A 23,426-nucleotide genomic window follows, 5' to 3' on the forward strand; every position below is an offset into this window, starting at 1 on the left:
AAGAGAAAAGCTTAAGAAATGTCTAGAGAAAAGAGATGTGATTTTGAGAGGATAGAGGTAGAAGGAATACTAAGAGTGAGGAATGAAAACCAGGCTAAGACAGGGAATAATTAAAATTTAAAATGAAAAGAAGAAAGACCAGGAGGAAAGCAAAATGAAGTATTAAGAAATCACCTTTATTGACTACTGGGATAATAGCCTATTTTTCTCTTATGCCATACAGACATGACAGGCCTTTGATCATTTGGTAACTTACAGTTGAAAGGCTTTTTTTCTAGCCTATAAAGTGTCTGGAATTGCATTCCAAATATTTCCGTACATGCCTTAATGCATTTCCCACCTTAACTTAAAGCATTCTTAATCTAACTCCTGAATACATGAGAACCACAATTAATGTAACTTGGAGGTGTTTCTTTTGCAGAAAACAATAAAATAAATAACAATAACAATAACAACAATAAAAAACTAAAAAGTAAATCTTATCTTTTAATATAGCTGGTGGTTTTGTGAGTTAAGGCTATTGTGATCAATATTTATGCTCTTTTCATTTCATTTATGTGAACTAACTAATGTTATTTCTTTTTTCTAACTTTATTACTTTGACAATTAAAATTGGTTTATAAAAATAGACAAGTTTGAGGTACAGGAAAAATATCTGGATCACACAAATTTTATAGCTATATTTTTCAAAAAATTAAAAATTCATGTATATATAAATGTACATACAAGCATATATATAAATGCAAATACATATATATGAATATATTCACAAATGTATATATGCACACAAATATACATATATAAATATACATATAATATTTTTCAGATGTAGTGAAATGCAAGATCTAAAATAAACAACTGATTAGTTATAACCAATGTATATACCAGTGTAACTAATAATCAAATCAGAAGTAGAACCTTCAGTTTAAAAGCTTTTAAAAACAAAGTTGGGAGATCATTTTAACCAAACATTTCAGCTTAAGCCATCTTCTTTTTATAAAAAAATCAATAACTTCTACAATTAACTAAATAAACATAAATACTTTATAGAAGAGGTAAGACATTATGTATTGTTTAGCTCTAATTTTCTGTTCATACTTTAGAGTTTCCACAAAAGATGATCAAATTTACTAATTGGCTTTGTATTGATAGCAATCTGTTAATATTTTACCCACTTATTTTCAAGATTCTGTCATATTTTTGGCAATCCTTGATGATTTTTGCATTATCATTGTTGGTGTGGGACTTTGTCGATACTTCGTTTCAGTTCTCTAATGATTTGAGATTTTTCCCTTTCTGATTTCAAAAGAGAAAAGTTAACTTAGAATTCCAGTTTCTTGGTGAGGGAGTTCAAGAAAGCTGATTTATTTTTCTTACTTGTTCACTATATCTTGTATTATAATCTTAACTGCCCTATGATGTGCGATTCTTGTACTCATTCTATAGAGCACAATTGAGTAAACAGAACCAAAGTCACATATGCAGGGCCAGTGTGGCTAAGATTTAACTGAGGTCTTTCCAACTCTCCAACCTTTGCTTTTCCCATTAGAATATTTCTGCTGTACCATGTATGGGCTTTTCCATATAGCTCTTCTTATTTCCAGGTAAGATGTCCAAAATTATTCCTATTACACTTTCAAATGTTTTCTTAATACCTTTTTGGTCATGAAGGCACATTTTATAATCACTCATATTAAATATCTATTGAGTTCCCATACTGCTAAGGGTACAGAGAGGTTTAAGCTAGTCTTTTCATTAAGGATGAATACATAAAAATAGCACTAATTTTCCAAACTAGTACTGATAGCCTGGAAGTTTGTAAAATCTTATTTTTTAGATGATAAATACTTGAAATTACAGTTTTTGGGGGGCAAGGGGAACTGTCATTCTTTGCAGCCTACTTCTGAGTGAAATTGATTCACTTTCTTCATCTAGATAGATTTTTTTTTTTCAGATAGAAATTTAAGAGAAATGCTTTTCTAATATTTCACCAATGCTGGGCTTTCTGGTTTTCTTTGTTCTTGCAGGTTAGATCTTATGGTTCCACTTTTCAGGTGTGTTTAGTTCTGTGCATTGTTTCTATCGCTTGTCTGAACTGATTATCTTGTTTAGTGTAGTGTTCCCTTGGCGTCACTGATTCTTTGGTGTGCCCTTCCATGTCTGTCATTTTAAGATCCTTTGCTTTGACTTCTGGCTAAGATGGAGGCCTAGACAGACACGCTGCATCTCTCTCCACAACTAAGGAATACAACTACCTCAAAACTAGAGATAACCAAAAGTTCCAGAAAATCAAGCTGCATGGAGGTCCATCAAACAAAGGTATAAAGAAGAAATACTCATCCAGACAGGTAAGAGGGGCAGATCCAGGGCAGAGAGGACATGGTGTGGTGGTGGCAGCAGCAGCGGCAATGGCAGGCTGGCATAAATTGTGGTCACATGTTTTAAAAAGTTGGGAGGGACACGTGGGGAGCGCTCCCAGCTCCTCACCAGACAGCGAAGCTCATGGTCCTGGTGCTGGGGAAAATCAAGCCTTATTTCTTTTGACTGTGCAAATCAGTGGCGGTTCAGGTGGAGGAAGAAACTGCCGGTTTCTCAGTGGGGTCTGCTTATTTAAAGGGCCCCATGGTCCTAGAACATCCACAGACCCACCCACTGTGGGAATGACAGCCAGGGCAACAGCCAGAGAGGTGCCAGTCCCATACAAAGTGGGAGAAATGCCTGGAAAGGGGGTGAGTGCTGAACAAGCAACATTGTCCCCTCTCAGACCCCTCCCCCCAAAACAGCGCCACAACCTGCTGAAATGGGTCGCCCACTACTGATGAATACCTAAGGCTCTGCCCTTTACAACATAGCAGGAGCAACAGCTCTACCTAACACACAGAGGCAAATAAACACAGGAACCTGTCAGAATGAGGAGACAGAGAAATATAGCCCAAAAGAGGGAACGGATCAAGGTTCCAGTGGGAGAACTAAGCAACAAGGAGGTAGCCAACGTAACAGATGCAGAGTTCAAAACACTGGTGATAAAGACACTCACAGGCTTGACAGATATGCTTGAGTATGGCTAATGCTGTAAGGGAAGAAGTGAAGGCTATGCTAAATGAAACGGAGGAAAATCCACACAAAACCAAAGGTGAAAGGAAAGAAACCTGGGTTCAAATCAATGATTTGGAACATAAGGAAGAAAAACACTGTCACCCAGTAGAGAATGAGGAAACAAGAATTGAAAAAAATGAGCAGAGGCTTAGGAACCTCTGGGACAACTTTAAACATGTCAACATCTGAACCATAGGGGTGCCAGAAGGAGAAGAGGAACAGCGAGAAATTGAAACCTTATGTGAAAAAGTAATGAAGGAAAACTTCCCAAATTTGGCTAAGGAAATAGACATACAAATCCAGGAAGCACAGAGAGTCCCAAACAAGCTAGACCCAGAAAGCACCACACCAAGACACATCATAATTAGAATGTCAAAGGTTAAAGACAAAGAGAGAATCTTAAAAGCAGCAAGAGAAAAGCAGAGAGTTACCTACAAAGGGGTGCCTATGAGACTATCAGCTGATTTATCAAAAGGGACTTTGCAGGCAAGAAGGGACTGGCAAGCAAGGACCTACAACTAAGATTACTCTATCCAGCAAAGCTATCATTTAGCATGGAAAGGCAGATGAAGTGCTTCCCAGACAAGGTAAAGCTAAAAGAGTTAGTCATCACCATGCCATTATTATATGAAATGTTAAAGGGACTTATTTAAGAAAAAGAAGATCAAAACTATGAACATTAAAATGACAAAAAACTCATAATATCAACAACTGAATCTAAAAACTAAAAACAAAATCCAACTAAGCAAACCAGAATAGGAACATAATCATAGGTATGGGGATCATTTGGAGGGTTATCAGCTGGGAGGAGAGAGGGGGAGTAATGGGGAAATGGTGCAGGGATTAAGAAGCATAATCGATTGGTACAAAATAGACAGGGGAAAGTTAAGAATAATATAGGAAAGGGTGAAGCCAAAGGACTTATATGCATGACCCATGGACATGAACTAAGAGGGGTGGATTTTTGGAGGCAAGGGGATACTGGGCAGAGGGGAGCAAAGGGAAAAAAATTGGGACTACTGTAACAACATAATCAATAAAATATACTTAAAAAAAATCTTATAAGAAAAATAAAGACCCTTAGCTTAAAGAAAAAGTTTTCTGGTTTAAATCAGTGGTGCTCTACTGAGAGTGGTTTTCTATTCCAGGGAACATTTGGCCATGTCTGGAGCATTTTTGGTTGTCACAGCTGGTGGTGGTGGTGGTGGTGGGGCTGTTACTGGCATCTAGTAGGGTGAGCTAGAATTGCTGCTTTATCTTTCTATGCACGGGACAGCTCCCAATGACAAATAATTCCCTGGTCCAAAATGTCAATTAATAAATTCTACAATTAACTAAAACATAAATACTTCATAGAAGAGCTGAGACATTATATGTTGTTTAGCCGTAAGTTTTACAAATTCTGGTTTAAATGATGTATAAAGTTTATGGTAATCACTTTCTAAAGGTAAATAATATTTCTAGCATTAGGTATCTCATGTAGATTTCTATCAAGATTCATTTTGAAGCCCTCCTTTTAGTTTCCCCCAGAGACTCTCCAAAATTCCAATGGGCACTTTTATGTTTGATAGAAAACAAAATACAGCAGCCCCTTTTATAGTTGCAGGTGTTTACTTTGGCATTTAAAACAAGGCTCTCACTTGAAGCATTTCCAATAGTATATTATTTATAAACCTTAACTATCACTTTTTTCCCCTATTTACTCAAGGGGCTTCATAAATCAGTGAATAAAGGAATGTGATTGCATTTATAAAGTTAACATAATAAGCTTTCATTTTAACTTGGATTTTATCCCTAAATGTTATTGAATGAAAAATATAATCTCAGCAAAGTCTTTTTAAGACTTGACCATTTTAAAGGTATGCTCGGCATGAACACACCATGGCATTTGCTCAAGAAGTGATTTAGCATGTGTGTTGAGAACTCTCATATTGATCAATTTCTCATTCCCTCTGATTGAACCTTAAGTACTAATAAACACTATAGCATGGAAACGAGGGTATTTTGGTTTTGGGGCTTGGTTTGTAGTCTTGGTGAAAGGTAGTTTGTTTTAGTACTTTATTTACTTATTTTTTGTTTGTAGGGTTTGAACTAAGATACGAAAAAAAGTAGGAGAGTTGATACTTTGCTCTGAAGTTTTAAAAAGGGAAAAGGGAAGATTTGTGTCTTCTCTATGCTTGCTGACTAGATCATCTTAATCCTAAACCAGGCAGATGACTTTCAGACTTCCTGAAAAGAAGTGGAGTTGCTGTAACCTTCTCATGGTTTCATATGCACATGGTTTTTAGAACATGGGAGCATATTTTATTAGTATTATTTAAATCAAATATTTATTGTCTACATAGTTTGCTAGGTGTGGGGAATATAGAGAGATATAAAATGTAGTGTTAACATTTAAAAGATGAATACATTAAAATATTAACAGCTTTTTCGAATCAGAACCTGCTAACCACAGAAAGATGGCACAGGCAGTTCCTGCTACTGCAGTTCCCTTTCTCTTCTTATGCAGCCAGCCTACCTTGAACTAGCTAAGGGGCAAAGTCTGCTGTCCTAGAGATTTGCTTGGTGTTATCCTCTTGCTTTAGTGTGCTGAGTCCAGCACATCCTGGCTATTGGATATCCCATGGACACTTGGTTTTCTGCGTGGGCTAGGCCTCCTTGGCTTGGTGATCGACTCCGACATTTTCTGGATTACTGACCTGTGTGCTTTGCCTCTCTCTGCCTACTGCAGCCTGTCTTGATTTTGTTCTGCTGCTCTTGGGAGGTGACAGCCTGTACTGGCCCTACAGCACTCTTACCAGCATTGAGCAGCTGACATCTCCTGCCACTTCTTTCTCTCATCCTACTCATTCTTTCCCTCCTGCTGGGGAAGATATCAGACTTTATGGAGGAGGTAGGACTTCAACTGAACATTGTGCAAAACAGGGTTTTGAAAAGATTAATTTTAGAGGGGTACACAAATTAGAGTGGAGACAGGGAGACTTCATGGAAGTTTTGCAGTAGTTCGGGAAGAGGAAATAAAGTCCAAGTTGGTGGCAATAAAAAAAAGAGATTGACGCTCTAGAGATGTTACTAAGATAGAATTATCTAGATTGCCTGGGGAGAAGGAGAAAAAGAGGAGTTCTTAAATTCTTATAAATGCTAAAATAAAAATAAAAAGTTTTTGCTTAGAAGGTAAATGTGACCACCTGGGGGAAAACATGAGAAATAATTGAGGGATCATCTTTTACTAGGCTGACCAAAATGTCCCGATTTGCATAGGAGTTGGGGTGGGGGAGAGGAGTTGGTCCTCAGGAAGCCAACCAATGCCAACATCATATAGTGTGGTGTTGAATAAGTGCTTTTATCTTTTTGATCAGGGGGCTCTTTTGACACTCCGAGTCAACTTTGCTTGGATCATCTTGAATAAGAATTTCAAATAGTTGTTGGGATTTTAGTCAAAGAAGTTGAGATCGTGTAACTGGGGGAGACTGCTACATATAAAAGTGGCAGGTGCCTGTGTGAGTGTAGCTAAACTTTATGCTTCCATTTTGGTGAGAGACAAACTTAAAAAGTAAATTCTTTCATTTTGATGTATTTTTATCCTCTCTCACCTTTAACCTTTGCCCCCTGAAATCAAGGTTCAATGTGTATAGATTAAAAGACTTGTTGGGCGATTACTTCATAAATTATATAAATATCTAACTACTATGCTGAAACTAATATAACATTGAATGTCAACTGTAACTAAAAAGAAAAAAGAAAAAGAAAGTTTTGCTCTTTCTATCATGATTTCTCTTTTTATAGTGGATGATTTAACGCTTACTGAAATGGCTCAAAGCAGAAATCAGAGGGATGAAGAAAAGGCAAGAACAAGATGGAAGGAAAACTCTTAGAGTGAACAATTGATTGTTGATTGCTGAACTCATCTGTGTAATACCCCAGAACAAGTATCTGGTAATCTCTCTTCTGTGAGATATGAGTGAAGAGATGATGAAGAGCTCAAGGGGCTTTCAGTAGCCAGGATTGATGCTTTACACTGATATTTATACATTTAGATCAGAAGGCTAAGCTTCAGAATACCATCCAGAAATTATTTATGTTTAATGTAGATGTTGTTACAACAAACTTATTTGGATTTCTAGCCATCTGAAAGATGAAAACAATAAGTCCAAAGTTTGCTTCTAAGGGTTGACATGAAAATCAGTGGAAAGTGAGCATTGATAATTTGATCATATGGAAAGAGACAGAAGTAAAAATGAAAGTCTGCGTGAGTAAGGATAGTGGCCTATTTAATGTAGGAGCAAGTAATTCCATGCATCTGTTATTGTTTTATACCCCAATGTAATAACTGATAGTTTAAAGAGGACCCTAAATCATTAAGCAAAAGTCGAATATTCACTATATCTTGTTTGAAATCCAAAAGAATTAATTAACATTTTAGACAGTTTCCATCAAACTTACTTTAAGAAGTATCCATTTATCTGAAAAATTGACTTCTGCGGAGTACTTTGTTTCAGGAACCATCAATTATGGAAATGTTCCAGCATGTTTCACACACACACAAAGGGAGGAACCTGTGTGCTTCAGGCCTCTATGTTAGAATACTAGGGACCCTGCATTTCTAAGAAAATGGACTTGCGATCTCCCTGTTCAGATGGGGCTGCAGAATTGATACCTACTGTAGGATAAAGCCTGATCTTGTAGACATTTTGTGGCCCTGACTGCCGGCAGAGAGCCATCACAAGCTTTAGTGCAGTCCCAAGGTGCGCATATATTGAAGAAAAAACCAGAGCCATGCTCCAAAACGGCTTATTTAAAATGCAAAGGGTAACAGGAGAGCTACATTTGGGGAAAGCCCAGCTCTCAGAAACAGGAAAGCAATACCAAATCTTGGTTAAAGTTGCTTGCTCTTGAACTAATTAGCTGGGGATTGAATTCAGCATGAGAAGTCAGAATGTGGGTTAAGAGTGAAGAAAAATGTTATTTTTCCTCTTAGGTACCAGCCTGGCACTTCAGAATGTAGTAGCAGGCAGCACATGAGACTCAGCCAATTTGGCGAAATCACAAAATTGGAAAAAACACTATGGCTGATTGTAAAGGGGTTCCAGAGATATAATTTGGGTCAGATGCCTAATGAAAGTCATTTTTATCTTCCTAGGTGGTAGCCTCTTTGTAATAAGATATGGGTAGATTTGTCATTAAAGAAAAAATAAAAGAGGAATGAATAATACAGAATTCAGTGTAATAGAAAATAATACGTTCCCACTGCTTTTGAAATACTATTCCTACCTAGAATTGATCTGCTATTGTTTTCTTTCAAATCTCTTTTCTTGTTTTTCTAAGATGGGAGGTTTGTGGGAAAATCATACATAAAAGAAGTAAGCCAAGATCTTTTGTTTTTGTTTTACTTGTGAACCTTTAAGAAAAGGGTAGACCTTATAATAAAGTCATATTGCCTGTTGATGGCGTCCCTCAGTGGATACATGTCCTTGACAGAAGATATCTGCATTTAATGAGATTTTCTTAACAGGCCCGTGTTAGACTAAAAATTTTTATGCCTAATTTGCTGTGTAAACAAATTTGGAATTAGGGTATTTTCTCTGTCACAAGGGAGTGAAGATTTATCATCTATTTTGAAGATGAGTTCCCTGCCCCCCAACCTTCATTTGTAGTGTTTACACTATCTGAAATCTATGCTATTCTCCATGGGCTCCCTCTGACTCTTACATTGTCTATTTTGTGTTAATTTGGTTGTGACTTCTGCATTCAGAAGTGTTCAGAGCCAGAACCAAGGGTAGACCACGTCAGGGACAGTTACACTGCCCACAAAGTACAGGGCACATTTTAGCAGAGGGCACCCAGCCCTTTAGTCCTATCCTGCCAAAGCCCAACTGTTATGTAAGGTTTCTGTGCCCAGATCTCTGCCAAAATTGGGGTTTCTGTGAATTTCTTGTTAGTCCATTGCAGAATGAAAGGAGAGGCAGATAGAGACTGTGCCAAATCAAGACTTAGGAGAGAAGTGGAATAATTGGGTGTGGCCGTCTATTGGCAGAGAGCACCCACCTTAGCATCAGCTGGTCAGGAATCCATGAAGAAGCCAAGGGACACAGTACAGGTCACCCGCAGGTGGCTTTATCTTCTATGACCGATGCGTAATGGCAGAGCTCATTTGAAGCTGTTCCAGGCTTGCTGCTGGGTGTTTCTAATCGTGTGTTTTAATTAATGTTTTTATTGTACTTGGGCCCAGAAGCTGTTTCAACAGACCAGCATATATTTAGAAGTCTCTGAATAAATAAATTTAAAATAAGGGAAAACTGACGCTGCTGGAATAATGAGAGTGATTGTTTCTAAAGAGATAGATTAAAGCTTCAGATTTTTTTTTTTTTTTTTTTTTTTTTGCTTGAGATTAATTCCTTTGCTATAGCCTGTCACCTACACACACTTCTGGGTGTAACAGAGCACAGCCTGATCTTATTCAAGATTAGATTTTAGAAATCTACACTCTCAATCTCGAGGAAGTTGGGGACACTGTAGAATTTATTGTGTCAATTTTGACTTTAAGAAAAAATTTAACAAAGAAATAGAGATTTTAGGTTGACAGCAGGAGCAAATTTGTGAGGCAACATCTCTGGGTCCAGTGTAGATCTCTTCCCACAGCTGGAGAGAAGAGGTATTGGAATGGATGAGTTCCTTTAACTCCCATTACTGTTGTCTCTTGAATTTTTGCCTTTCCTTTTAAAAGGGGCTTATTTTTCTTCCCCATAAATTTTAAGTCAGTAGCACTTTTAGTCAGTGGACTTAATTCAGTTTAGACAATAGTTACTGAGTACCTCTTCATTCATGACAGAAGCTGGACTTTATAGAAGACTGGAATGTTTGCAAGTTAAAGGAAATGTATTTGTAAGATACACCTTGCTTCTAAACATGTGCTGCATTTTGGAGTAGATGAAAGCATCTTCCGTTTCTTTCTGTCAGGGTCCATTACTAGTTAAATTCTCTGGTTGTGATTTTCTCTGGGTCTCAGAGAGCTTGTGAAAGTTACTCAATAGCCACAAGGCTGGAGAGTTAGCAAATTGTCTGGCAATAGCAACAAAGTGTGGTCCTGGGCAGAAGAGTGGGGTTTTGAAGTTTGTCTGGTTATCCACCATCACTTTTTTGCATAGCTTTCCTAATAATGGCACTTCTTTTGTCCCCTTTTCTCCATCTTCAGGGGCCCATATTCTTCAAGGTGCCCCAAATTAGTGATTTTTGACCCTGGGTACAAAGAGCATTGAGAAAAAACCTGATGTCTGGGCCTCGTGCCCAAACCATTATGAAAAGCACTGCAGTGATTCTATTGTACAGTTAGGGTTGAGACTGTGGTGCCCCTTCCCACTTTCAGTGATATTTCTCCCCATGCAGTTTGGCATGTTTGCCCCCAGGAAAGTATCTACTTAACCTATCCTAGTTCCTTGATTGTAGATGCTATCAGTTCTAAGATAGACTATAGACTTAATAACACCTTTTTGATTAAAAAAAAAAAAACAAGAAAAATATGCCACATTAAAAACACACCTTAATTTTAGATCATGACGTGGTTTCAGAAATATTAAAATTTGAAAATCATGTAAATCTTAGAATAAAGAGATTACAGTTCTTAATACAATATTGGCTGAGAGCAAAACTTTACCTGTAATTTTTTGAGGGTTATTTGCATTGTGAAAGAGGGTATTTTCTAAACCAAAATATTGTACTTTTAATGATAAATTTTCAAACTGGATTCCGAGTTAGGGAAGGGTTTCTCAATCTTGACACTATTGACATTCTGGACTGGATAGTTCTTTGTGGTGCTGGTGGTGGTGGTGGTGGAGCTGTCCTGAACATTGTAGAATGTTTAGCAGCATCTCTGTCCTCTATCCACTAGATGCCAGTAGCACCCCCCTCCCCCCATTCCAGTTGTGACAACCAAAAATGTCTCCAAACATTGCCATGTGTCCTCTGGGCAGAAGGAAAAATTATCTGCAGCTGAGAACCATTAGGCTAGAGAAATATATATTTTGGGAAACACAGCTTTTATCAGTTAGAGTTTAGTTGAAGAGAATAGACCCCACTCTAGCAGTCATAAGCTGAAATGTGTTGACTGGTCTACAGAACTGGTGTGTGGGCTGAAGAAACAGATTCAAGACCAGTGAGCTTCCGGAAATGAATCCTGAAGCCACACCACAACGGAGCCATCAAAGGATCTGTTGTGCTGCCTTAATCTGTTCACTGCCTGTCAGATGAAGAAATGGTGGTCAGAAAGACACTTCTGCTAAACTGGGGAGTCAACACTCCATTTACAGCAGCAGAAGGATGCCTCATTTCCAGGCTTCCTCCTTGTTTCACTCAGTCAGAATTCACGTTCTGAAAGTGAATATGACGACAGAGCTTACATCATACCCAGAACTCTATTTAGAAGGAATTGTAGAAAAAGCAGTCTTTAGTTTACCAGCCTCTGTAATATACAGGAAGGCATTCCAGAGGGAGGTTGGGATAGGTGTTGAATGGGCTCATTTTTAATATTTCCACAGGGTTCTTCCCAGGGACTTAAGTCATACTCTGGAGTAACCACATATTCTAGGTAGTTGGGGTTGGTCCAAATGTTCCCTTTGCTCCCCATTTACATTTTTTATATTGCATTTCTTTGCTCTCCATTTACATTTTTATTTATTTTTCTTTAAAAAATTTCTTTTTATTCTATTACAGTTGTCCAAATTTTTCCCTCTTTACCTTTCTTCATCTGTCTCACCCCCCTCCACTGTTTATCCCCATAAGTCATTCATACATGTTCTTTGATCCATTTACATTTTTAATATCAAGTTTTTTTACTCTGCTCTTTATTTTTTCATTGAGAACCATTATTTTCACACTTCTTCCTTTTCCCTGATGCTAACTATCAGTTTCCTGAGAACTTGAAGAGTATATATTTCATACTTGGCTTTGTCAATAAGCATGACATATGAAAAGTATGTGTTAATGGGATGTGAGCTGAGGCCTACGGTACTCAACTAACAAACACCACCTGTATCTCTAGCCACTCAAGAGGGAACAGATATTCTGGAGCAGAGAACTGTATATGTTTTCTCCATATAGAAGAATTGAACACCTATTTATATTAACAATCACATTGTTTGATTTGAAGTAAATGTTGCTCAGTAAACTTAAGTCCAAATGTGTAAGAATTAAGCTATGATTTCTATCTCTGAGTTTTAGTCTTTGGCAATTAAAAAAAATATGGCTAGCATAATAAGTGATCACTTACCTGATATATTTTTCTTCAAGTTTGTTGCTAAATTCTCCTAATTATTAATTTTCTTTAACCTATGGGAACTTTGATCCTGAGTTAAATAACTTAGGAGAGGTAAAAACATCACAAGTAATTTACTCTTTAGAATTGCCACATAAAATATAAGACAGCCAGTTAAATTTGAATTTTAAATAAACAATTACTAATTTTAGTATTAGTATGTCCCAAATGTTGCACAGGACACAGTTATACTAAAAAGTAATTTGCTGCTTATCTGAATGTCAAATTTAAGAAGATATCTTATATTTTTATTTGCTAAGTCCTGTGTGAATAAACTGATCAAGTTATTTCTTGAGAATCCATTTGTTGAGAAGAACAGGGGATTAAAAAACGTGCAGGTAATGGACTCTTGAGAAAATAAAGATGAGCAAGTTAGGCTATCTACAGAAAGGAAGAGGGAAAACTAAAAACAAACAGGCACCAAACTGGTCCTTGTTATCATCGACCATTTCCTAGACACGCAACCAAATAAAGCCCTGATGGGAAGATAAATCTGCAAATGTAGCCACTTTCCTCAAGTATTTGGATCTGGTGCCAATGTTGCATTCTGTTGCCCAGGCTGGACAAGCCAAGCTTCGAGGTAAGCAGAAGAGATGAGCAGTGCAGGCAGTGGATACCTTGGAGTCTTGTAATCTCGCTTGCACAACCTCCAGATTGCATGGTTCTTGGCTTCAGTGCAGCTGGGCACAATTTCAGTGCACATCTATGGAGACCATGTCATAACAACAAAACAAACCAATGTAGCTGCGAGTTACATTAACAGCTTGAAAAAAACAAGTCAACAGACTTGAAGACTGCTCTGGGAGCCCCTCCCAGGGAGTCAGATTTTGGCAGAAAGGGAGTTACAGGGCTTCCTTTTTGACATTTTTAAAGCTGGGATTATTCTATATGATCTATAGCTTGTCCCTTCCAAAGAGTTTTTGTTTAGAGGGAGCCCTTATTGACTTTATAATCAATCAGAACTAGATCTTGTTGAGGTGCCAAATGTCTTGTGTGGCATGCAAGTTTCTTGCCCTAAGAGATGGTTTCCTTGCTACAGATGTCATACCAATACAATGGTATATATTTGTGGTTGATCACAAATATATTGAGCAAGATTTTCCAACTTTTTTGATACTTCGGTCACAGTCTGGTAGCAAACTGGTAGTCAGGAAGAGTTTGCACATTTCGCATCATGTCTCACATGACACTTCTGAAATTGTTGGAGACATCTTGCTTCTTATAGAGAGTACATTAGTACACATAAATTAAGCCTGGTAGCAGCTTCCTCATCACTGAACTAAGAACAAACTAGCTTCTTAATGTTAGTGAATTAACCAATGATGTATTACAGAACTGTACACCTGAAACTTATATAATTTTATTAACCAATGTCACCCCAGTAAATTCAATTAAAAAGTGTTAGTGAATCAGGCCCAGTAGTATATGTGGATGGGAGTCTTGCCAATATCAGGAATCTCCTGTGCTCACACATTTTTTTATTTCTTATTTTTATGGAAGATTTGATTTATGTGCCACTGATATTAGGATGTGTGGGTAAATACACTCTGAGAAGGCTGGTAAAGAAAAGGAAAATCAAACATTTTGGAAAAGATCTTAGCTGCTTAATGTGATTTGTTTAAAAACAAATTAAGATATGCTTTATTCTGCATCTTGAAGATTTTCATCAGATTTGCATTTATCCTTGGACTACCATATTCTACCTCAAAAATTTTGTTCCATACACATATCGTACACTATAACAACTCTAACTTTTGCCTTATTTAGTAACTAAACTAATGCCTATAAGAGAATGAAAATGACCAATTAGCAAAACCAATCTCATTTTCCTTTGGTTGTCTTGTCTTTTCTTCCCAAACCTCTTCTGACTCATATCCTGGGCTATCTCAATTTGGGCATGTTTCTAGAAGTTTTTTTTTTCATTTTCAGTGTTTTCCCTCATTCTTATTTTTCCTGTTATTCATTTCCCAATTCCTGTTTCCACACATCTCCCCTTTGCTCCACCATTTCTTCCTGTCTAGACCTTTGTGGAGAGATACAACCCTTTTTGCTCTTTTATCACAGAACTTCCATTAGGTTCTGTCCCAAGTCTACTTAAACTACGTGGAACAAATTGCTCTAGCTCAAGGAAACACTCTGGTGAGAAGCATGGAATGAGTTGGAACTGTAGGTGTGAAAGGGGATGGGCTGTGATCCCTCTTAGATCCATTCCACCCTTAGGATACCATGATTCCACGAAGAGATATTCTTGGGATTGGTGGATCAGGTCAATTCATTTTATGCATTAACGGTCACCAACTCAAATATTACAGTTTGAAGTGAAATTATGCTGAACTGAAAAATAAACAGACAAAATCACTAAGCCATAAAAAAATTGGTTTCTTTTCATAGAGGACAAAAGATCAATATTGTCAGATGGTCAGAAATCTTTATAATACCTGAGAGATTAACTTTCAGGAAGGAGAGTAAATGTGGAGTGATTAATTCTTAATTCAAATAACAGGTCTTTCTCTGGCACACCTTGTCTCTCTCTACTTGTGTGGTAACTTTAAATCCTCCCAGGGGAACTAGAGGTCATTGGTACCTGTAACACTCCATTGTATTTCTGTGATGAGGGCTTTATTTGGGGTGAAAAATTTTCTGCTTTAATGGCATCCTGCCCAATATGGAAGCTGTTGACAAGGAACGCTGCAAAGTTGTATGTCACAAGTGATAAGCATAAATTCATATCTACTTATTTTGTTGAGGCAAAATAATAATTGCTCATTTGTTTCATAGTACATCTATTCTGTTCCAGGCACCCTGTTAAACTGAACAATGGTAAAGCCATGTATGGAACTCCCACCATCATGGAGTATAGAATCTAGGGGGAATGACAGACAGTAATCACATAAATATATTTAAAATGTTATTAGTAATAAGTGCTTAAAAAGGGATGTACATGGAGCTATTAGAGTACAGAATGGGTGAGTTTGACATAGTTGTGAGATGGGAGGTGGAGATATGAAGTAAGAAGAGGATTTGTTTGGTTGGTGAGTGGGGTGAGTATTTCCCTAGAGATAATAGCCAAGTCTCAAAGCTCTGTGATAGGAGGGATGGAGATAGAGGGCCAGTGCAGCTGGGATAAAGTGATAACGAGGCAGCAGCAGGTGCAATATGAGGATGGACAGCAATAAATATGGGGGTGCTAATACCTCTTTGAGAGCCTAATTTTAATTTTGGGGGGTATATGCATGGGAATGAAATTGACTGAGTTTGTAGTTTTATTTTTAATTTCTTTGAAGAACCTCTATACTATTTTCTGTAGTTACTGCACCATTTTGCATTCTCACCAACAGGTGCTTTCAAGAGTTCCATTTTCTTTACATCCTCCCCCAAACTTGCTGCCTTTCATTTTTTTTTTATAATAGCCATTCTAACAGGTATGAGATAACATCTCACTGTGGTTTTGATTTGCATTTACCTGATGATTAATGACAAGGAGTGTTTTTATTTTTCCACATCTTTGTTGGCTATTTGTATGTCTGTGAAATGTTTATTCAGGTCCTTAGCTCATTTCTGAAATCAGATTATTAGCATTTTTTTGTTATTAAATTGTAGAAGTTCCTTATATATTTTGGAGATTAACTTTTTTCAAATATATTGTTTAGAAATATTTTCTCGCATTCCATAGGTTGCCTTTTCACTCTGTTGAGTGTTTCCTTTGCTGTGCAGAATTTTTTTTCTTATTGTAGTCCCAATTGTTTATTTTTGTTGCCCATTTCTTTTGTGTCATAGCCATAAAATCATTGTCAAGACCAATGTCCAAAAGGTTTTCCATTATGTTTTCTTCTAGGAACTTTACAGTTTCAGGTCTTAAGTTCGAATTTATTTTTGTTTATGGTATCAGAGAACCAATTTTATTCTTTTGCATGTAGATACTCAGTTTTTCTGACATCACTTGTTGAAGACTATCCTTTTTACATGTGTATTCTTGGCACCCTTATCAAAGATGACTTGATTGTACATGTGTGGATTTATTCTGGGCTCTGTTCTGTTACATGGCTCTATATATCTGTCTTTATACCAGTACAATAATTACTGTAGCATCATAATCCATTTTGAAATTAGGGAATGTGATGCCTTCAGCTTTGTTCTTCTTTTTCAGGATTTGTTTGGCTATTTGTGGTCTTCTATGGTTTCATATGAATTGTAGAACTATTTTTCTATTTCTGTAAAAAGAGTCTTTGGGACTCTTATAGGGATTGCATTGAATTTGTTGATCACTTTGAGTAGTAAGTACATTTTAACTATTAAGTCTTTCTATGAACATGGGATTTATTTCCATTTGGTTGTGTCTTGTTTAATTTATTTCATTAATGTGTTGTAATTTTCAGTATATAAATATTCCCCAATTTCTTTTCCAGGTACTTCATTGGTAGGGTATAAAAATGCAATTGATTTTTGCATGTTGATATTGAATCCTCCAACTTTACTGAACTCCTTTATTAATTCTAACAGTTTTTAAAGGAATATTCAGTTTTCTACATTTAAGATTATGTCATCTGCAAAAAGGGATAATTTTACTCTTTCCTTTCCACTTTGTATGCCTTTTACTTTTTATTTTTTCTTGTCTAATTGCTCTGGCTGGGACTTCCAGTATCATGTTAAACATATGTGGGAGTGTAGGCATCCTTGCCTTGTTCTCAATTTTAGACGAAAATCTTTCAGTGTTTTATCATTGCTTATACTATCCATGGCTTTTCATATATAATTTTTATGTTTAGGTACTTTTCTTCTATTCCTAGTTCACTGAGTTTTTCTGCAAGGGTGTTTGATTTTTTTTCAATCAGTTTTTTATGCATCTGTTAACACAATTATGTGATTTTTATTTTTTATTCTGTTCATGTGGTATATCACATTAATTGATTTTCTTATGTTGAATCATCCTTATATCCCAGGAATAAATTCCACTTGATGTGTTGCATTTATCCTTTTACTATGCTGTTGGATTTGGTTTGCTAGCATTTTGTTGAAGATTTTGGAACCTATGTTTATCAGGGATGTTGGCCTGTAGCTTTCTGTTCTTGAGATATGTTTATCTGGCTTTAGTATCAGGATAAGATTTGAGGTATATTTTTGAAGGATTAGTTTATAGTTCTCTTTCACATCCTAGGTACTTGTGTTCCTTGGACAAATCTTATATTCTTTCTGTGGCCCAGTTATCATACCAATATAATGCCCTAATAGACTTTTCAGGATGGTAATAGGTCTTAATTGAAGCAATGGTTGTAAAAACATATTGAGAAGGGCCGACTGATAAGCAAGTTACTGTAAATATTGTAATTTTTAGGAACAGTGGGCAGTCATTATAGCAACAAATAAATAAATAAATAAATAAAAAGGAAAGCTCTCCAAGATGGTGGCCTATGTAAACACAGCTTGCCTCCTCGCACAACCACATTAAAATTACAACTAAATTATGGAACAACCATCACTCAGAATTGGCAGAAATTGAGTTGAATGGAGGTCCTATCACCACAGAATTAAAGAAGAAACCACATCGACCTAGACTGGTAGGCGGGGTGGAGATATAGAGATGTGGAGATGCAGAGCAGGCCAGTCCCACACCCACATGTGGCAGATAAAAGTCAGGAGGGACATCTTGGGAGCGAGGAGTCCCAACCTCACACCAGGCACCCGAACTAAGGGTTCCAATGCCAGGAAGATAAATCCCTATAATTTCTGGCTTAAAAACTAGTGGACATTGAGTTGGCGAAAGAAACTGCTGGATTTCCAAGCAGTTCTTAAAGAGCTTGTACATGAACTTACTCAAACTCACTCCTGCTGAGCTCCAGCACTGGGGCAGAAGCTTAAAAAGCACTATTGGAATATGGGGAGGGACTGAAGTATCTGGCATCAAAGTGAGGGCTGGGGGACAGCTTTCTCCAAGAAAGAACTGCTGGCAGAGGCCATTTCTCCTCTTCTGAGCCCTCCCGCCACAAACCCACAGAGCATGGCAGGCACCGTATCTGAGACTCCATGAATCTGGCTCACACTGTTTCCCTGCCCTGGTGATCTTTAGAGGTTCTGCTCCACCCAACTTATGAGCCCACCAAAGTGGTTAACAATGATTTTCCCATGAGAATGACTTGCCTTGGCTCATGCTTCTGATCTTCCTAAATCCTCTGAAACAAGAAACAGCTGGCCTCAATGAACCCCATGCCTTGCTAGTGGTCCCAGGCCTGGCACTTGCAGCAGCTCACCTTTGTTTATAGCCTGGCCTCGCTAGAGTACCTCCAAGCCCAGCACAAGAAGCAGCCAGCTGAAGATCACTTTATAGCTTATGCCAAGTGGCACCAGACAGAACACAAGTAGGCACCAGAGCTTTGATGAAGTAAGCCCTTCTAGTTGGAGTGGGCCCTTGCACATTTGCTCCTCCACAAAGGGCAGAGGTTGCTGGTCAGTAGTCACAGCCAGCTATTTTAGCTGACTGGCCTGAGTAAACCCCTCCCATTGACCTTCCAACGGCAATCAAGTCTCAACTGCAAGAGGAGGATATACTCATCTCACATGGAGGGTGCACTTCGGGTACCCAGTTTGGGTGATAGGGGAGGCTGTGCCACTGAACCCTACAGGACACCTACCACATTAGGCTTTGCTACCGAGACACAGAGTCATTGCAGCTCTACCTAATACATAGAAACAAACACAGGGAAGCTGCCAAAATGAGGAAACAAGAAATACGGCACAAATTAAAGAACAGATGTAAGCTCTAGAAAAAGAACTAAGCAAAATGGAGATAAGCAGTCTTTCAGATGCAGAGATAAAAACACTGGTTATCAAGATGTTCAAGGAACTTATTAAACACCTCAAAAGCATAAAAAAGATCCAGTCATAAATGAAGGATACACTAATTGATATAAAGAACAATTTACAGGGAATCAATAGTAGAGTGGATGAACTGAGAATAAATAAATGATTTGGAACATAAAGAAGCAAAAAACAATCAACCAGAACAGCCAGAAGAAAAAGGAATCCAAAAAAATGAGGATAGTATAAGGGGCCTCTGGGAAAACTTCAAATGTACTAACATTCATATCATAGGGGTGCCAGAAGCAGAAGAGAAAGAGCAAGAAATTGGAAACCTATTTGAAAAAATAATCAAAGAAAACTTCCCTAATTTGGTGAAGGAAATAGACATGTAAGAGCAGGAAGCACAGAAAGTCCCAACAAGATGGATGCAAAGAGGCTACTACAAGACACATCATAATCAAAATGCTGAAGGTTAAAAAGAGAGTATGTTAAAAGCAGCAAGAGAAAAGCAGTTAGTTATCTACAAGGGAGTTCCCATAAGACTGTTAGCTGATTTCTCAAAAGAAACTTTGCAGGCTAGAAGAGAATGGCAAGAAATTTTCAAAATGATGAAAAGCAAAGCTATCGTTTAGATCAAAGGGCAGACAAAGAGCTTTCCAGACAAGAAAAAGATAAAGGAGTTCATCACCACCAAACCATTATTATATGAAATGTTAAAGGGACTTATTTAAGAAAAAGAAGATCAAAACTATGAACAATAAAGTGGCAATAAATACATATCTATCAAAAATTGAATCTAAAAAACAAACAAAGGAAACAAGCAGAACAAAAACAGAATCACAGATATGGAGAACAATTTGATGGCTGCCAGATGGGAGGGGGGATTGGGAGAATGGGTGAAAAGGTGAAGGGAATAAGAAGTAAAAGTTGGTAGTTACAGAATGCTCATCTGGATAAAGTACAGTACAGGAAGTGGAGAAGCCAAAGAACTTATATGCATGACCCATGGACATGAACAAAATTGTGGGGATTGCCTGAGTGAGTGCAGGGTGCTGCATGGAGGGGGCAAAGGGGGAAAATTGGGACTATTGTAATAGCATAATTGATAAAACATAATGAAAAATAAACATGTAAGAATTAAAAAAAAGAAAAAGACATGAGGTGATCGCAACTTTGCTATGAATTACATGGTGTTGTGTTATATCTTTACCTACATGAAATTAGTATATGAGGGAGGAGCCCCCAAACTGAAATTTATTTATAAAAATTTGTGTATTCATTTTTACATGTTTATACATGTTTCAACTTCAGTCACCTTCAAAATACTATTCATTTGATGCAATACACCTATTGAGTCTTTCCCATTGCTCAAAACAGTTTTTTAACTAATCGATTTTGATTCCTTTTAGTGCTTTTGCCATTTTTTTGTTTCATCTTTTCCACATGGGCAACATGTTTCTTTCCTTTTGAGGACTTTTTTCATCTGGAGAAACAATAAGAAAAAAAGGTCACTCAGCAAGATCCAGTGAATAGGGAAGTGGGGCACGGGGGTCATACCATTTGGGGTCAAAAACTGCTGAACACTCAACGCTGTGTGGGCAAGTACACTTGTAAGTCACTGATGGAAAAACATGTTGAAAGAGTCTTCAAAAAAAAAAAAAAATTCATTGAAGCCACCAAGCCAGCTGGTACAGATACCGACGGGTTCCCAGAACACGCACCTAGTGGAGGAAGCCTGTACTACAAGGGACCCACCCTCCAGAAGTTAATTCTGTTTTTTTTTTTTTTTTTTTTTTTTTTTTTTTTTTTTATGGGTCCCCTGTTGTAGAATTGTTTCTGAAACAGCAAAATAGTTGCTGTATTATGATGGAGACTGTAATAATAAAATTTCTTCTTTCTCTATTTCAGGGTGGACCTGTAAATGAGTTGATACTATGTGTAAATAAAACAGGATATTTTAGTTTCATTTTTTGATCTTCCTGTTTTGATCTTGTCATTTGACTTTATCATAATGACATCAGGGACATTTTAACCCTTTTATTTATTCTTTTCTCTGCTACTAATAACAATAGTTAAAAGTATCATAGCTGTATCTCTTGAGTGATTACTAGGATGCAAAAGTTTTTATCGTGCTTTGCATTTATTTTCTCTTATAATTTAACAATTTAATTAAGTATGCACTATTATAGTACTAATTTTATAAATGAGAAAACTGAGAAAGAGTCAGTTAGGTTAAATAACTTGACCCAGATCATTCAGTCAACAATGTGGATACTTAGTACTTGGAATACAGAAGTGATTAGAAGTATACAAACCATACAGATGGCTAACCCTTAATGACAGGTCAATCTTGAATTATCTGAGAGAAATTACTCATATTATCATGAACCAATAATCAGTTATTTTAAATCAAGATCATAATGAATATTGCAGGTATAAATAACAGTGAAAATAATTAAAACTTTATATGCTATAATGTGTTATTTACCAATTTAACAGAAGAGTAAAATATTCTTCACAAAATTTAGGTAGCAGTATTTTACTTGGTATGAGAAAATTGTCACAAAATGAAAGTATAATCAGTAAACCTTGGACTAGATGAAAATCTCATAAGTGATAAAAATCTTCATTGTAGAGTTTAGCCCAAAAGAACTGATCTTGATAAAAATAATACCATAAAATAAAAAAAGAAATGGAAAAATTAGGAATACTTTAAGTACATATAGAGCCTTGGTAAAAAAAATTACAATGATTTAGTAAAATTTTCCTTAGCATGTGTTTTTCTTAAAAAAATGTGGCCAACACAACAGAGTGAAAATAACTAGATCAAACCTGTGGGGTAAAATTATTTTCACATTTTTATATATCTTATCAGCATCTATTGTAGGATCTTGTTCATCATAAATACCTTACTAAAGTAATGTACCATACTTGGTATGCTTAGTTTTCATTCATTTTTTAAAAATGAAATTAAAATTTCAGCATCCATAAAGTTTTATTGGAACACAGCCACATTCATTCATTCACATATTGTCTATGGTGGCTTTCCTGGTACAATGGCAGAGTTGGTTGTTTTTTTTCCCCATTTTTTTTTATTGTTGTTCTATTACAGTTGTCCCATGTTTCCTCCATTGCTTTCCCCTGCCCCGCTCACATCCCCTTCTCCCACAGGCAATCCCCACCCCGATGTCGATGTCCATGGGTCATTTACATTAGTTCCTTGACTAGACCCTTCCCCTTCTTTCCTATTTCTGCCCCTCCCATTCCTCTGTTTACTATCAGTCTGTTCCTTGCTTCCATGCCCCAGGTTCTATTTTGCTCCTTTGTTTTGTTCATTAGGTTCCTGTATCAGATGAGATCATGTGGTGTTTTCCTTTCACAGCCTAGCTTATTTCACTAAGCATAATGCTCTCCAGTTCCATCCATGTTGTCGCAAAAGGCAAGAATTTCTTCTTTCCTTCTGCTGCATAGAATTCCATCATGCAAATATACCACAGTTTTTTGATCCACTCATCCATTGCTCAGCACTTGGGCTGTCTCTAGCATTTGGCTATTGTAAAAGGTGCTGCAATGAATATAGGGATGCATAGGTTCTTCTGAATTGGTGTTTCAGGAGTCTTTGGGTAAAATCCTAGCAGTGGAATCTCAGGATAAAAAGGCAGTTTTTAAAGGAAATTCCATACTGTTTTCCATAGTGGCTGCACCAGTTTGCATTCCCATCAATTGTGCGTTAGGGTTCCCTTTCCTCCACATCCTTGCCAGCACTTGTTGTTTGTTGATTTGTAAATGATGGCCATTCTGAATGGTGTGAGGTGGTTTTAATTTGCATCTCTCTGATGGCTAGTGATGTTGAGCATTCTTTCATATGTCTATGGACCCTCTGTAGGTCCTCACTGGAGAAGTGTCTGTTCAGGTCCTTTGCCCATTTTTAATTGGATTTTCTGTCTTCTTGGTGTTGAGTCATATAAGCTCTTCATATATTTTGGAGATCAAACCCTTATCCGAGGTGTCATTTGCAAATATGTTTTTCCCATATGGTTTGTTCGCTTTTCATCTTGCTGTTGTTTTCTTTACCAGAAGAGAAACTTTTAAGTTTGATGAAGTCCCATTGGTTTATTCTTTCCTTTATTCCCCTTGCCCTGGGAGATATATCAGCAAGAATACTGCTGCATGTGATAGCTGAGATTTTACTGCCTACATTTTCCTCTATAACATTTATGGTGTCACA

The 23,426-nt window shown here is 37.1% G+C and overlaps 1 long non-coding RNA gene across 1 annotated transcript in view; it reads left to right on the forward strand.

The window, feature by feature from the left end:
* The first annotated feature begins 2,164 nt into the window (after positions 1–2,164).
* LOC150005993 (uncharacterized) overlaps positions 2,165–23,426 on the forward strand; it is a 301,478-nt gene continuing 280,216 nt past the window's right edge. The window contains exon 1 of the long non-coding RNA XR_016511710.1: positions 2,165–2,348. This is a non-coding gene — a long non-coding RNA (uncharacterized LOC150005993). The remainder of the gene's footprint in view (positions 2,349–23,426) is intronic.

This window comes from Furipterus horrens, unplaced genomic scaffold (assembly GCF_987537825.1).
Source record: "Furipterus horrens unplaced genomic scaffold, mFurHor1.1.pri manual_scaffold_6, whole genome shotgun sequence".
NCBI lineage: Eukaryota > Metazoa > Chordata > Mammalia > Chiroptera > Furipteridae > Furipterus > Furipterus horrens.